The sequence below is a fragment of the Ctenopharyngodon idella genome, chromosome 22 (genome assembly GCF_019924925.1).
Source record: "Ctenopharyngodon idella isolate HZGC_01 chromosome 22, HZGC01, whole genome shotgun sequence".
In the NCBI taxonomy this organism is placed as follows: Eukaryota; Metazoa; Chordata; class Actinopteri; order Cypriniformes; family Xenocyprididae; genus Ctenopharyngodon; species Ctenopharyngodon idella.
In genome coordinates, this window is record NC_067241.1 from 7,780,564 (window position 1) to 7,796,313 (window position 15,750).

Genomic DNA, 15,750 nt, shown 5'->3' on the forward strand with positions numbered 1-15,750 from the left:
CTCATGTAGACATGGGCTCTGTCCGAAATCTAAAAAATGCTGCCTTTGGAGGATGCATTCCAAAATAGGAAGGCATCAAGGCATGTCCGATTCCAATGTTAGCTTTACTTTCTGTCTCCTGAGATACCTTTATCTGATCGATTTTTGAAGTCAGCATGTATCCTTCGCTGCATCTGATATCCCACAATCCTGTGTGTTCCATTCCGTGACAGTTGAGACAGTTGAAAAAATAACCATCTGAAAGTGGTTGGTGGTCAGTTTGTGTGTAAATATAAATTTTTGACTAATGTTTTCCACTTTTGATGTCATTTCTAGCGAGAAATTACTATTGTAGTAATTAAATATTCGCTTAGTTATCACCAAAACTCTATTTTGTTGTAAATTATTAGACCGTTATGCAGCCTTAGAAGTCTGTCCGAAATCAGTTTTGTGAGGTACCTTTGTGCACAAACACTAGAAGTCAGCTGCCTAAGCTTTCAGACGCAGCCATTGTCAAGACGATCTTCAGAAGTTCAAAATGAGCATCAGAATGGGGAAGAAAGGTGATTTTTAGTGACTTTGAATGTGGCATAGTTGTTGGTGCCAGACAGGCTGGTCTGAGTATTTCAGAAACTGCTACTGGGATTTTCACGCACAACCATCTCATAGGTTTACAGAGAATGGTCAGAAAAAGAGAAAATATCCAGTTCTGTGGGTGAAAATGCCTTGTTGATTCCAGAGGTCAGAAAAAAAATGGCCGGACTGGTTCGAGCTGATACAAAGGCAACAGTAACTTAAATGACCATTCTTGGCACACTTTGGGACCCTTAGTACCAATTGGGCATCGTTTAAACGCCACAGCCTACCTGAGTATTGCTGCTGACCATGTCCATCCCTTTATGACCACATCTTCTGATGGCTACTTCCAGCAGGATAACATGCCATGTCACAAAGCTAAAATCATCTCAAACTAGTTTCTTGAACATGACAATGAGTTCACTATACTCAAATGGCCTCCACAGTCACCAGATCTCAATCCAATAGAGCACCTTTGGGATGTGGTGGAACGGGAGATTCGCATCGTGAATATGCAGCTGACAAATTTGCAGCATCATGCTATCATGTCAATAAGGACCAAAATCTCTGAGAAAATGTTTCCAGAACCTTGTTGAATCTATGCCACAAAGAAATAAGGCAGTTCTGAAGGCAAAAAGGGGGTCCAACACAGTACTAGCAAGGTGTACCTAATAATAAAGTGTACCTAATACCATCACGTAAAAACTGAAACATTGTCACCATATTTTTTATGGTGAACTCCTGGCAACCACAGCTGTTTTGTGGTAAATTTAACAGGATATTTTTTGCACTGTAGTCAGAGCCATATATCCTTACAGGCAGCGCTCCGACATATGGTGCAACAGCACTTTGGGTGACCCAAGTTTGAATCCTGACTCATGGTCCTTTCCTGATCTTATTCTCCTCTCTTATCCAGTGGTTTCATGTCTTTCTTTATCCTATTCAAATAATAGTAGAAAGGCCAAAAATATAACTTCAAGATAAATAAATAAACAAAAGTTATAGAAATAAAAATGCCAAAAAAACATCCTGGCAGAGATTAATACTCTACCCCATAGCTGACCCTGATGACTTGAATGGTCTTGAATGCTACCCAAACATATTTATTTTTAGGGGATAAGATTTTAACGGGGCTGCATTTTCTAGACCACCAATGAATGTATTTGCATTTCATTTTGTCTCTTTCATTCTTGTAATGCAATCCCACATCCACACTCCCAACTTTTTTTTGTTTGTTTATTTTTATTGCTAATCCACTGTGGCCCATTTGCTCTTCCGCTCAACCGCCGGTTTTTGGCACATTCTGAATTGGAGTCGGTCATGGCCATTAACCATTTATAACAGATCTGTTCTAGAAGCTTAGCATTTGTGAAATCCTGTAAATGAGTGTTAGCTAGGAATTCCAGCATCATGCTGCTATGTGTTAAAAGGATGTGCAAAATTTCAGCCGAGTTCACAGCTCACCTGTGGGTGCGTCTGTCACTTTCACAAACACCTCTCTGGCTGCAAAGACTATTTAAGTGTGGCATGGGGTAAAACAGTCCCTGTTTCAGCAGCTACAACCTGCAGCTGAAAGCTCTAGAAGGTTTGACAGTAGTGATATCTATATCATCATACAGCAAGGCAGGACGTTACTGAACGGAAGTACTGCCATCAAATAGATGGGCTCTGTATATAATGTTAAACATACCAAATCCCTAATTGTCATGCTTTTGTTTATGAAGTTTAGCTGAAATGTTAATATAATGAAGATCTCAGATGTAATTTGTCTGATGTTTTCTGTCTACAAAGCATTGGATTTCTTTCAATGTGTTTAGCAATTCACAGAACCCTGTTAACAAAGAACTTGAGGGCAGGCATATCTTCAATGGACTATTAATGATAAGACCAACATGGAGTCTGTTATTCTACTGTAGTGATGGCACCGCCGATTATTGATTGTAAAAAATAAAATGAAATGATGCATTAAATAAACCCTGAATATTTAAACAATTTCAACCAAAAGATAAAATACAGTAATGAGTATTTTAATGCTTTTGCAATGTAAGAACATAATCATTTTCATGAAAACGTTGAAGACATCTGGTTATAATGACTGACTGAAAACAATAATAAACATTAATGACAGAGAACTAGATGAGTGGGACTCCAAAAATACAATGATTTGACAAAGATTCATTTGAATTAGTGTAACAAAACCAAAAACCAACCGTTTTTAATTTTCATTAGAGTTGCACCTGTTTTGAAAAAGTCAACTTTTTCAAAACAGGTGAAACTCCAATGGAAATTAAAAATGTCATCAAAATGTCAATGTGTGTTTGTGGATATTTTATTATGCATTCAGAACACACACACACACACACACACACACACACACACACACACAGAGAGAGAGAGAGAGAGAGAGAGAGAGACTTTTGAATCTATATTAGTGAGAACTACATAAATGTTTTATACTAAGATAACCTACACTACACATAAAATGTGTCGACTTTATTAGAAGGAAAATAAAACATCTTTTGAGCCTTTCAAATAGTAAATACCACTTCAAATGTCCTTGATTTTCAGCATGTTAAATATGTTATGTCACTAAATTTGTGAGGTCATGTGGCAATAAAGCAAAGCTGTATACGCACACAGGCTGACCCTGAATTTCTCTCAGCCCTAAACAACCACTCTCGAGTTAAGCCTACTTGTACAATAAATGGCTGAATATCTCAGTAATGGCAAGGACAACATGACAATAGGAGGAAAAAAATGCGACAAGAACACAAGTGCTCAGTCACGAGTAATGATCACTAAGCACACAAAAACACATTGATAAACCCATTAGGGAACCGTATGTCATAGTATGTGCCTTATTAATAATTAATTTGTTATTTCAAACCAGTCTCGCTCTGATTTCATGGCTATTTATCGTTACATTATTCGGCACTAGTCCACCTGCTCTTAAAATAGTTTCGAAAATCTCACGCGAAGCGATGCAACGTCGCTAATCAGAAAGCTCAACTGTTTCTCTCACGCTCTCGCTGTTCTTTTTTTAAAGGGTAGCCTGAAAATCACGTGTTAAACAACTTTTCAGTGTAAATGCGGTCAGGGCTCCAATTACTTCAAGAATAATTAAAACACGCAACACTTGAGGCAATCTCGCGCTGAGAAACAGCATCTCAACCTCACACATCGACAGGTTGATTTTAATACGACTGCTTCCCTCACAAACTCTAGCGCAATCTATAAACTTGAACATGGGTCGAAATGAAAGAAATCGTGATGCCCTGGTTTGTTTCAACAGATGTTCCGCCTGTTTTGCAGTGCTATTTGATAAAAAGGAAACGCTTTAGAGGAAAGACATAAAACAAAAATCTGAGACAATATACCAAAGTTGTTTTACCTGCTCGGATTGGCACAGAGTACGCACGGGATAGATGAGGAAATCCAAACTTTGAAGACTGCGAGCCCTTGATCGGCTGTTAATGGCTCGTTTATGAGAGACGCATTAGATCGGCGCAGTTCTGACAAGACTATGCGAGCAATGCTGCTGTCTGTCCCTCCCTCCCTCTTTCTCTCTTCCCCAGAGAAATAAATAATCTCTGCTTTCATCTGGATCACCGAATCTCTCCCTCCCTCTCCAGTTTGCTCTATCTCTCTCTCTCTCTCTCTCTCTCTCTCACACACACACACATACACACACACTCACACATAGATGTTTCCATTGACTTCTATTGTGTTTTTACGGTGTTGATATTTTCTCAAAACCATCACACAAACATTTCTGCGTTTTTTGATCATAATTAAAATGTTTAATTAGCCATTTTCCTTGTGAGCATTGGCCGGTCCCCACATGTAGGCTTATGCGATTGTAGGGCCTACTATTTTTGCTTATAGCCAGGGCCATCACTATTCACAGGGCCTGGGACTAGATTTTATGGACTTCCTCTTCCCTGGATCCAATTAATTAGCTATATACCCTATTGGACCTTATTGGACCCCTTCATCTGGGCCCCACGCAATCTATGAGAGCCTTCATAAAAAAAGAAAGAAAACAATGTAATGCCCAACACACTATTACACAAATTCCTCTCTTTTAATGCATAATTGTACACAAACACACACACACACACATAGGCTATATCAGATATGATTGAATTGACAAAGCATATACTTCTTAATAGTATCCGAAAGTATTTGCAGTGACTAATGCAGTGGTTCTCAATTCTGGACCCCACTGCACATTTTGTGTGTCTCTTTTATTTAACACCTGATTTATATAATTGGCTCATTCACGCTTACATTTAATGAGATATAACATAAAATATGCGTATTTGACGTGCTGTCTGAGGAGAGGACACCAAACCCAGAGTACCCCCCCCCCCTCCTCTCGCACTGATTGGGTAGATTATTTGAACGTGCTCCTCCCGAACTTTGTTAATAGAACATTATTTAGTAGAAACTGCGAGACCTGGGTGTGTCAGATAAGGGACACATTCAAAAGCCCTCCAGGACTAGGATTGAGAAGCACTAGCAGATTGCGAGCGACGGGATTACTACATCGGATTAAACTGCAACAAAAATCATTTCATTATCTGCGCATCAGATGAAAAGCACGGTGGGGTGGCGAAAATCTCTTACTCTTGTGTCCAGTTTTGTTTTTACTTGGACATTTTATAGGCTCTCGCTCAGGAAAGCAGAATAGTATTGTGCGTTAACGTGCAGTGACAAGAGATAATATATCAGAGTTTCTTAATGAGTTTTGTGGGGGTTTATTTTGTCATTAAAGCTTTAGACATACCAGTAGTGTTCCACAAACGAAATAATACTGGCATCTCAGCATGTAAGGATGAGTTTGGTAATCTGCATGGTCTCACGCCATTATGAAGTTCATCAGTCAGATGGGAAAATGAAAAGTCCTTTCTTCCAGTCGATAGCCATTATATCTCTCTGGGAAGAGCTAGTCTCTTCTTAATGGGATGAACCATTGAACCAAACAGAGATCAGGGCAGCGATGCTGTACAAGGTCTATAGTGTGCCAATGGGATACGGACAGATGGCTGTGTAATTATGCAGGAACTAACCCTGTGCGTGTGTTGCTTCCGCTTTTGACTGCGAATATGCTCAATTATTTTTGTTTTCTCAAGAAAATAACTATCACGTCATTCCATGATAACTATACCTGACAGATCAGAACATAAAATTTAATGTGCTCTAATTTAGATGGTAATGCAACATAATATGGAGAGAAATTCAACATCAAAACTCATTGTGCTAAACACACACTTATAGCCTCAAGGAGTTCATTATGGCTAGCAACACAGAGCAGTAGTAGATATGGATATATAAAGGATAATGTACAGTCTTTTATTTTGTGATAATGTGACTGTACATTAATACACTTTAAATAAGTGTACATGAAATATTGATTCAAATTCTTTTAGGCCTACAATACACAAAACAATTATCAATATTACAGTAACATTAATAGTGAAGTCCTCTTAGGTAATCTTCACTTGATTCAATAACTGAGACACAAAATGGCAGCAGTTGTGTTTGTATGAAGCGAAAGAATATGCAGTTTTGAAGGAATAGGTTGCATGAATGATTCAATGACTCATTCATAAAGACAGTCAGTTGTTTCATTCCTAAATAAAATGAATCAGCTTTTTTGAATGTATCAGTTGACTGGATGATTCAAGTGATTCGGTTATATAGACTGTCACTTACTAAAAACATTAGCTGTGTTTCCAAAACCGCTCCCTATACTGTAAAAAATTGTTTCATGATTTGTTATGACAACATTTTTTCTTTTGTCAAATCAACTTAAATAATTAATGAGGTTCAGATAACATAATATTTTGAGTTTCTGTTGATTAAACCATTGTATTAACTCAGTGAACTCAAAATTTTAAGGCAACCAGGTAACTTACTTTTTAAAGTTAAACCAACAATTCTTTTTTACAGTGTATTTCCTATATAGTGCACTGTATTTGGGATATTGGCAATGGTATTGGCATAACATTTATGATGAAACTGTCGCTTATGCATTATATTACGTTAGTGTCGAATTCGCTCACTCATTTTCATTCCCTTCTTCCCATACAGTAGACTTGAATGCTATTCGCTATAGGGAATAGTGAATGAGTGAACAAGTGAGCGATTTCGGACAGTCATATAGTCTGACTGTCTGGAACGTGTACACAGAAAGTGAAATGCTGCTAAGCCAATCATATTCAAGGACTTGAACTGTCATATAAAGCCAATACAGTGTGACTCTAATAAATAAATAAATAAAAAACGAAAACTGGTTCTCTTGAACGCACAGACATAAAACACCAAAATAAAAGATAACAAAGCCTTAAGTCAGACTTGTCTTTGACCCATGGTCCATAAAATCAAAAGCTCTATAATTAGCAATTGGGTTTTAAGAAGGGAGGAAATGGCCCCACTGGCAGGCCTGTGTAAGACAACCTATAATTGGACCACAGGCACACCCATTGAACCAGCTACACAGTGTCCCTGCATCATGCATTACCATTTAATTGTAATCATTATATTGCCCAAATGTAGTCGCAATCTAAGTAAGAAGATCACGACTTAAATGACAATCTGTTCAATGCACATAAAATAAGAAATCTGTATGTGCAGTCGTTTACAAACACACACTGATATATTGGTGTATTTCTGAATTAGAGATCAAAGGATGAAGGCAGCCGTTGCAATGCTATTCATCATACGGTTATTTCCTGTGCTGGAACTAACACGCATTTGTCTTTTTCAGATAGCCTTTCAGGGTGAAATTTGGCTTTCGCCCACATGAGTTCACACTGTGGCCTTGGGTTTGTGTGACAAAGCCTTCTTCAGAGGAAAATGATATCGTTCGAAAATATATAATAAAAATGTGCAGTAACTGTGATGTGCGGTAGCTTAAAGACAACATAGATTGAAATGGTGTCTGCTGGAGAGATGAAGACCAAAATGGATGTAATGTGTTCCACTGAAAAACTGTCTTCAAATACAAATTGAACACAAATAGAAACTGCATGTCCTTGAATTAAGTTACATACAGGCAAATCTTTTACAGAGAATATTGGAAATAGGCTATATCCTAATCTAAAAAGATGCAGAATAAGTTATGCAATATGCTTAGTCTGGTACAGTTTTTCTGATCGTATACAATACTGTTAAAAGAAATCATTCCCTGGCTAATGGGTTATCGGTCACGTGTACTAGATGGCCTTAATTATGAAGCTATATTTGAATGGGGATGTAGGGCAGGGATTACTCTGACATTAACTGAGTATAGAGGTAAATCATAAAGGGATATGTCCAGTCCAGCATCTGTGTCTGAATGTCACTGATCCAATAAATTAACACGTTGACAGTGGCGTACTTTGTGTGAGCGTAACTTTAAAGTCCTTAATTGGCTGGTCAATGCGATTCTGTCCCAGCACACATTGACTGAAGTAAGTCGGAGGAGTTCATTAATCACATGGACATAATGGTGAGGAGAAATATGGGACATTCTGTGATGGCTGATATTTTGGAAAAGGTGAAATTTATTTTGAAAACTGGATTTTTTGTTGTCTTTATTAGGATTTCTATGAGCATCTCAAAAATATGCACTATTTTTAAGCCTTTTGTGCACAAAAGCTGTCTTATCTTCAGACAGAGGTCTCCAATTAGCCTGCTCTTTCCTCGTGGAGGCCATTGAAATCTAGTCTTCTGAGCATACACGCACGTATATTGTCGCTTGCACGTCTGAAATAGGTGCTAGATGTGCCCTTATTCTGGCCAATCAAAACTGCAGCTGTAGAAAGAGTTATGGGTCAATGACATATAAGAAAGTCCACAATAAAGAATAAAAAAAACATCTAATTTAAAACACAAATGGCAAATTATTAGTAAATTTCATGTTGGTTTACATTATAATTTTTGATACTCCTTAAAAAAAAAAAAATATATATATATATATATATATATATATATTATATATACATATATATATATATATTTTTGCAATCTGAACTAACCTTGCCTTGTCATTAAAAAGGTCAAATTATCTGATATTTTAAGAGTTACTGACCTTGACACACAGTCATGAGGGTCTACAGAAGTCCCCTCTAGGACATCATCTCGTTTTTTTGTCTTTTTCTTTTTCACTGTGTCTGGAATCACATACTTTCTTGAGTAGGTACTTGTTTTCAATAAATATTTACTTAACGACTGCTAAAAAAGGATGTTTCACATAGTATAAATGTGTGAATATAATCTGAGAGCACTACACTCTCCATGTTGTCATTATCATGTGACCTACCAGCATCACTGCCATTTACAAATCCTCTCCTGGCCTCATGGGATAGTAGCACTCCTCAGAATCTCGCCAGAAGTAGTAGGTCATCTGGGTACTTTTTGTCTACTCTTTTATGAGAACTGTGAATTTGAACTTCTTTTGTAACATACTGTTTTTCGCCTATAGTACACTGTAAACCTTAACGTTTAAAATAATTAATTGGTTTGTTTGAGTAGGGCAAACTCAAAATTTTTGGGTAGTGTTTAATACTTTGCTATCCCAATTTAGAAGAGTTTCTGTGGGTTTTTTGGGGGGCTACCATCATGGTGACAAGTGGAGCATGAGCTTAGATTGAGAACTGGTATTTCATAAATGTTCTATATTGCCGTACTCTTTCAGCAATTGCTATGCTATGCTAATGTTACGGGTCCCGGGCGTAGAAAATGTAAACAGATTACAAAAACCCTGAATTATCAGGAGAAATAAATGACAAGAAGAAAACTTAAATGGCTTTCCTCAAGCGCAGCTCATAGCGTCTGAAGTAAACACAACACGCATCACCATAGCAACCCACAACTTACTCCCTCTAGTGGCAACAGTTGTATTTTTTTAAACCGCAGTCTTTAGTGGTGATCATTAATGACTCAGTGTACAATAAACTCTTTTTGTCACATACATAAATAAATATTAATACCAAAACAAACATTACCAATGTTTGTTTACCAGTTACCAATTAGAATTTGACGAATTAGCTATAGCTAGCTAAATTTCCACTACTAAAAATATAATTTATAGTCACTTCGGGCGACCTGATTTCGAGTCCCGGCTCGCGGACCTTTTCCAATCCTGTCCCCCTCACTCTCTCCCACTTTGCTGCTTATTTATATAAGTCTGCTTATATAAAATATATAAGTTAAGATTACTAGATAATTTTAAGTTTAATGTATGAATTAACTTACTCAAATATTTCAAGTTACGAGCAATTAAAATATATAAGTACAAAATTGAAATCTGCCCTTTCTGCTTACTTAAACTTTAAATTTCTTAACTTTAAAAATGTAATGCAACTGATTACCTCAAATTTTTTAAGTTTTGCAAACTTATTTGGGTTTACAGTGTAGGGAATTATGCGATATTGGACGCAGCCTATGTTTCTGCATGTTGGTCACATCACATGACTTTGATTTGGCAGATAAAATCTTTTTTAAATATTAATAAACAGTCAATCAGTCAATTTGTTCAAATACTTTAAATGAGATGTGTATTCAGTGTCATTTTTGAATAAATAAATCCATGTCATGTTGACACTCACAGAGCAATAAGAACAGCAAGTCTATTTCAACAGATAAAAAACACATATATGTGCAATTTGACCAGGACCATTACCACTACAGATATCGAAAAGGACCCTCACCACCCACCCCAAAATTCAGATGAATGAATATGTGATTACCTTCTGGAATTTCTCTGTTCCAGTTCCATCTCCTTATTAATCAGTATTATAATATGCATAAGACACAGGTTGTATTAGAATATGAACGTATCTAGACCCAGAGCAGTCTTTCCCCCAGATTTTAGAGGTCACTAATAAAAAGAGTTATACCCTGAAGAGAGAACGCATGAACTGGGTCAGAGTGGAGACTCTTTCACTCACTAGGTGGTTTTTAACTGTTTCACACATGCACTATTCAACAAAATAAGAATGTACATTCAGCCCCATAATAAGAGATACAGCACAAATCATATGCTCACTTCCCCCCACAACTGGAAAGGTTGAAGTGTTAAAAACAGCACAGTGAATTGTCTTACCTCTCAGTCCCTGGCCGCCTGTCTCTTCGAAGATAAATTCAAACTCCAGTACTTTCATTAAACAAAAGCAATAGAAGCACTTAAAGCACTGTATTGTGTACATAGCTACAGATAAAGTGGTGGCAGAGGTTGCTAAAACACCCTTTAGATTTGCATTTGTTTATTTAGCAAACACTTGTATCTAAAGCAGTTTTAATAATGAGCAATAGCCTACAACATGCAATTCATTTGAGATAATCACTATTTTCAATTCAGCATGGTCTCACTTGCCTTATTGCAATATATACATAATATAGGCTATATTAAAACATAGGTTATCCAGAAATGAATGTTAATTATTCACAGGCAGCATCAGTCTCTTCCTCATATTACGCTACATTTGTCTGTAACAGGTTTCTGCGTGAAAACATTTCATTTGCACACGTCCCACTCAAGGTTTTTCTTTTGTATCCAGTTTGGCTCATCAAATTTTTTGTAAGGAACTGTCAGCTCTAACCTTTTGCTCTCTCTCTCACACACACATACACACACATGCACACACACACACCATCAGCAACTTCTTTAGCATTGACTGAGGCTATGGCTGTTGCTTTTGTATGTTGCTTCTCTCGAACTATTCCGCTGACCTTGAGCTTGTATTATCTAGAGAATAAAGACTGCTTCACTCTGCTGAAAAAGATCAGAGTCATGTTGAGGCAGTATGAGAGTGACTGATTGAAACTGGTGTCTATCGAGTACCAAGCTTTGACCAGATATATGAACTGTAACCTTACCATATATATCACCAAGTTTATAATCAAGGCCCTGGTTTCTCAACTGTCCCTGAAATGAATGTATGTAAGTCTCTGTGGTTAAAAACCCATTTGCAAAATGAAGGAGTATGAAGGAGGTGATATGAGAACAAAGATGGAAACATATCACCACCTCCAATTTACAGACAGACATTTTGCATAATGAGCAGAAGCTGTGAATTGTGAATAATTTTAAAGAGAAAAACCTGTCAATAATTCATGACTCAAAAACTCAAGCCTAAAATTATTTTATTGCATTGCTTCCATTTAAATCTTCTCCTCTCTGAATAAAAAGTAATGAATAATCAATAGGCATGAATTGAAAAACTCTTTGAATTATTGATTTACTTTACAAATAGAAAAGTGCACTGATATCTAGCAGAATATGAATTCGATTTTTTTTTTACTTTTTTGACTGCAAAATGACAGCAAAGGGATACTTTTTAAAACATTATGTTGACGACAGAGATAATATTAGATATGTGGTGCATATAATCATAGTTCATGAAGCGGTAAACAGGCCATATTTATAGTTCCGGCCATCAGGAACTCGGAGCGGGGCACAGATTGCTCTTGTGGCTAGGGACCAAAACAGGAGCAGAGTGGAGAACGTTCCAACTGTGCAATGGAAAGCCCCACTGAGATCCCCCTTACATAAGCACTCCAGCCTCAGTGCTGGCCAACAGGACCTATAACACACCGCTGGACATCAGTACAGCCAGCACTGATTTTATAGAAGTGCTACATGTAACAATTAAAACGTCATACTGTTATACCATGTATGCAACAGAAAAGTTGGAGCAGAAAATAACATTTTCCTACCTGTTGTGCATGTTGATGAATTATGCATAGTTCAACACCAGCTCTTTTCAGTGCCCTTCTGTCTTTTAGTTTTCAGCCTTGTGTTTTCATTTGGCCCTGCAAAACACCCTTTTTATAACACTGCCATCTAGTGATAATAGACAACAACCTCATCCTGAATCTGACATTTTTACATCTGTCAGCAAGAGATTTTGGAGTAATCTTAATTTAATTAAATTTTTATTTAATTACTGTTTAATATTTACGTGTTTAGTCATATAAATAACAATGAATGCAGTTCTGCTGGAAATGCAAAAAAAAAAAAAAAAAAATCTAAATTCATAATTTTATTTTATTTTAAATGTATGTGGAATTTTAACAAAATATTTAAAATATATATTTTTAAATGTCAATTACTTAAATGTTATTTACTGAAAACAATATATAGTTATAAAAATAACATGATCTGGAAGGAAATGCTGAATATATAACTTAAATTCATATTTTATATTTATTTTATATTTAAATGTATGAACAATTTTAATAAAAAATAAGTAAAAATTATTTTCTTTTAAATGTTAATCACTTTAATGTTAATTACTGAAAACAATATTTACAAATAACAACAATACAGCTCTGCGGGTAATATTAAATATATGTTTTAAAATGCAGAACCTCAATTTAAGTGACATTTACTCCAAAATCAGACACACAGTTGTTGACTCGGACACAAAACAATTGAAGAAGAAGAGCTTTTACTTGATTTTATAACATACTTTAAACAGTTCTGAGCTAGAACAACCTTTGAGCAATGTCCTTGAATGTTTTGAGACGTCAACAGACCTCTTTGCATTCAGTAAAGCTTATGTTGTCTGTTTCCTTTTCAAAGTATTTTTTTTTAATGGTTAGTTGCCAGCTTTTTCCTTTACAGCAGTTCACTTCTCCCTCCAACCTTATGGCCCAGTCCCTGACTCTCTTGTGTCCTACATTAGCCATGCTCTGACCATGACCAAAAGACTTCACTTCTTCTTCTTCATTGCTCAATGTGCATGTTTTTCAAGTAGAAGCCAGAGCTATATGAATAATAAATGCATCTTTCAGTCAGTTTCTTCTGAAAACAAACTTTTAAAAAAAAACAAACAAAAAAAATGTATAAACTATAAAAACCTAAAAGCCATTAAGATGTTAATGTGTTGATAACAATCCCTTTCAAGGAATAGTTTGTATGGGTGACTTTGGTAAAAATAGCTGTTGGTTAAAATGTGAACATACTAAACCCACACTGACATATATTCAGACAAGAGATATAAAAAATGGTTGATTTTAATCAAAAGCGGGTGATTTGGTGATTTTGTTTGTAACTACCAACATATCTGCTGTTTTTTGTTCTTTTTTTGCTTCATATTGGTTTAATTGTGACAACATGCCACATAATTGGTCACTGTGTGGTAAAACATTTTAAAATCATTCTATCTTCTTGACATTTAATACTTTTTAAATGAATCCAGCATTTTGACACCAGAGGACTGGATTTTAAATTCTTGTTGAATTCTGTAGTCACTGTCAGTGTTATTTTAGTATTAAATATGTAGCCTACTATTATAGTATTTATGAATACTTGAATTAGCTTTTATTTTTTATATTTTCAATTTAATTTTAGTTTTAAGTTTTTGTCATTTTATTATGTGCATTTGTCATTTTTATTAGTTTATTAAATATTTCAATTTGTTTATTTTTATTTTTTTATTTTTTTGTCAGTTAAAGGTGCAATATGTAAGAATTTTGCAGTAAAATATCCAAAAACCACTAGACCAGTGTTATATATTTTGTTCACTTGAGTACTTACAATATCCCAAATGTTTACAACTATATATAAATCGTGAGAAAAAAAGCAATTTTAACCAAGGCTCCGGGACGTGTGAGGAGTCGCCTGTCAATTGCGTCATACCCGCGTTACCCTCGGTTTCCGGTTTTATTTTTTAGAAACCATGGAAACACCAAAGACGCTTTAATATTTACATGTTTTAATAGACAAGGGAACAACTGTTTTGATACATTTGTAGACAGAAAACTAATTATTGTTATATAGCTCAAAACATTTAATATTGTTTAATTTTTATCTAATTTTCTTGATTTTTTGCGAGTACCATGCTTTACCATGCCTCAGAGAAAAACACTATTTTGTCAAGTGGCTAACATAACATAATCAGATGCAGCCTTATTTTTAGTAACAGTAATACAGCATTTTCTCCATCATACAATACGTTTTAAAATTAATTGCATGCCATTTATCAACACAAGCCATCCAGTATTTAACATGATATTCTAAAATCGATCTAGCTTACTGCAGTGTGCAACAAGTGTTACCTCATACAGAGCTGTGTTACCTCATACTCATGACCAGAAAAGCGGAAGCGGCGCCGGCGACTGTGGCATAATAAAAGTTCCACTGCTCGTGAGGCGTGTGTTGCGCAATCGCTCCAGCGGCCTCGTTCAGCTCCCACAACACTCGGTCCTGCTCTGCTTCATACTACAGTAACGTTTATAATCGCATCCATGAACATGATTTCTTCCCGAATCCTATCCCAATTGTTTTGTCTGTGAGGTGGAGACCACATGTCCCAAGATTCCGCGCTCAAACTTGGCGTCATCAAGCTATGCCTTTGTTTTGAATAGGCCTTTAGCGACCTCTAGCGGACAGAAAATATTACATATTGCAGCTTTAATTTGCCATTACAACATTTCATATGATTTATATGATTATTTAATAGTTTTAGTTTAAAGTTGCAGTCTGTAACCTTTTTTGGTTAAAAATAATCCAAAATCAATTATTGAGAAAGTACATAACCAGCCAGTGTTCAAAACTATCTCCTTACCTTAGCCTGATTCACAACGGTAAGCTTGTAATAATTTTTTATAATTCAGTTGGTACTGGTGGGTTTCCACATGAAATTCGAGTTGCCATTCATCTTTGCATCACGTCTGTTTACATAAAGAAGGAGTCCCAGCTAGTAGGCTATATGGAATGTGAGGATGCTGCAGGTAGTGGATCATTTATAGCCTTTTCTCACAGCAGCTGCAATAATTAAACTTATCATTTTGATGGCAGATTGTAATCCAGAAAGATCCAAATGACAATCATCAGTGACAACTGGAGATTCACCCGTAGTCACAGCAAAAGACTTTGGACTGCAGAGTGGCTACAGAAATTGAAACATAACTCTAATACGGTTATACAGTATATCCAGTTACTCTAATCATTTGCACGGTTCGACGTGATCCGAGCTAAGCGATCGTTAGATTTAATCACCATTAGCAGCGTGATTTATTGTAATGTTTTTTTTTTTTTTCTCTCAGTTGGTCAGAACAAAAGTGGCAGACATGCTACTTACTTGTTCAGATGACATTTTCTGGTGAAAATTCTTATTTTGGTCATACTTCCAAGACGTAGAATCTGTGATTCTGAAGTACAGTATCCACACCGATGTGGTGACTGACAGCAAACATTAG

General features: G+C 36.1%; 1 protein-coding gene across 2 annotated transcripts in view; it reads right to left on the reverse strand.

The window, feature by feature from the left end:
• camkvl (CaM kinase-like vesicle-associated, like) overlaps positions 1-4,136 on the reverse strand; it is a 47,118-nt gene extending 42,982 nt beyond the window's left edge. The window contains exon 1 of one of the 2 annotated variants that reach the window (XM_051880707.1): positions 3,947-4,136. The gene's annotated coding sequence lies outside the window, so the exon portion shown is untranslated. The remainder of the gene's footprint in view (positions 1-3,946) is intronic. The other variant, XM_051880708.1, reaches the window with a different exon arrangement.
• Between the last annotated feature and the right edge of the window lie 11,614 nt (positions 4,137-15,750).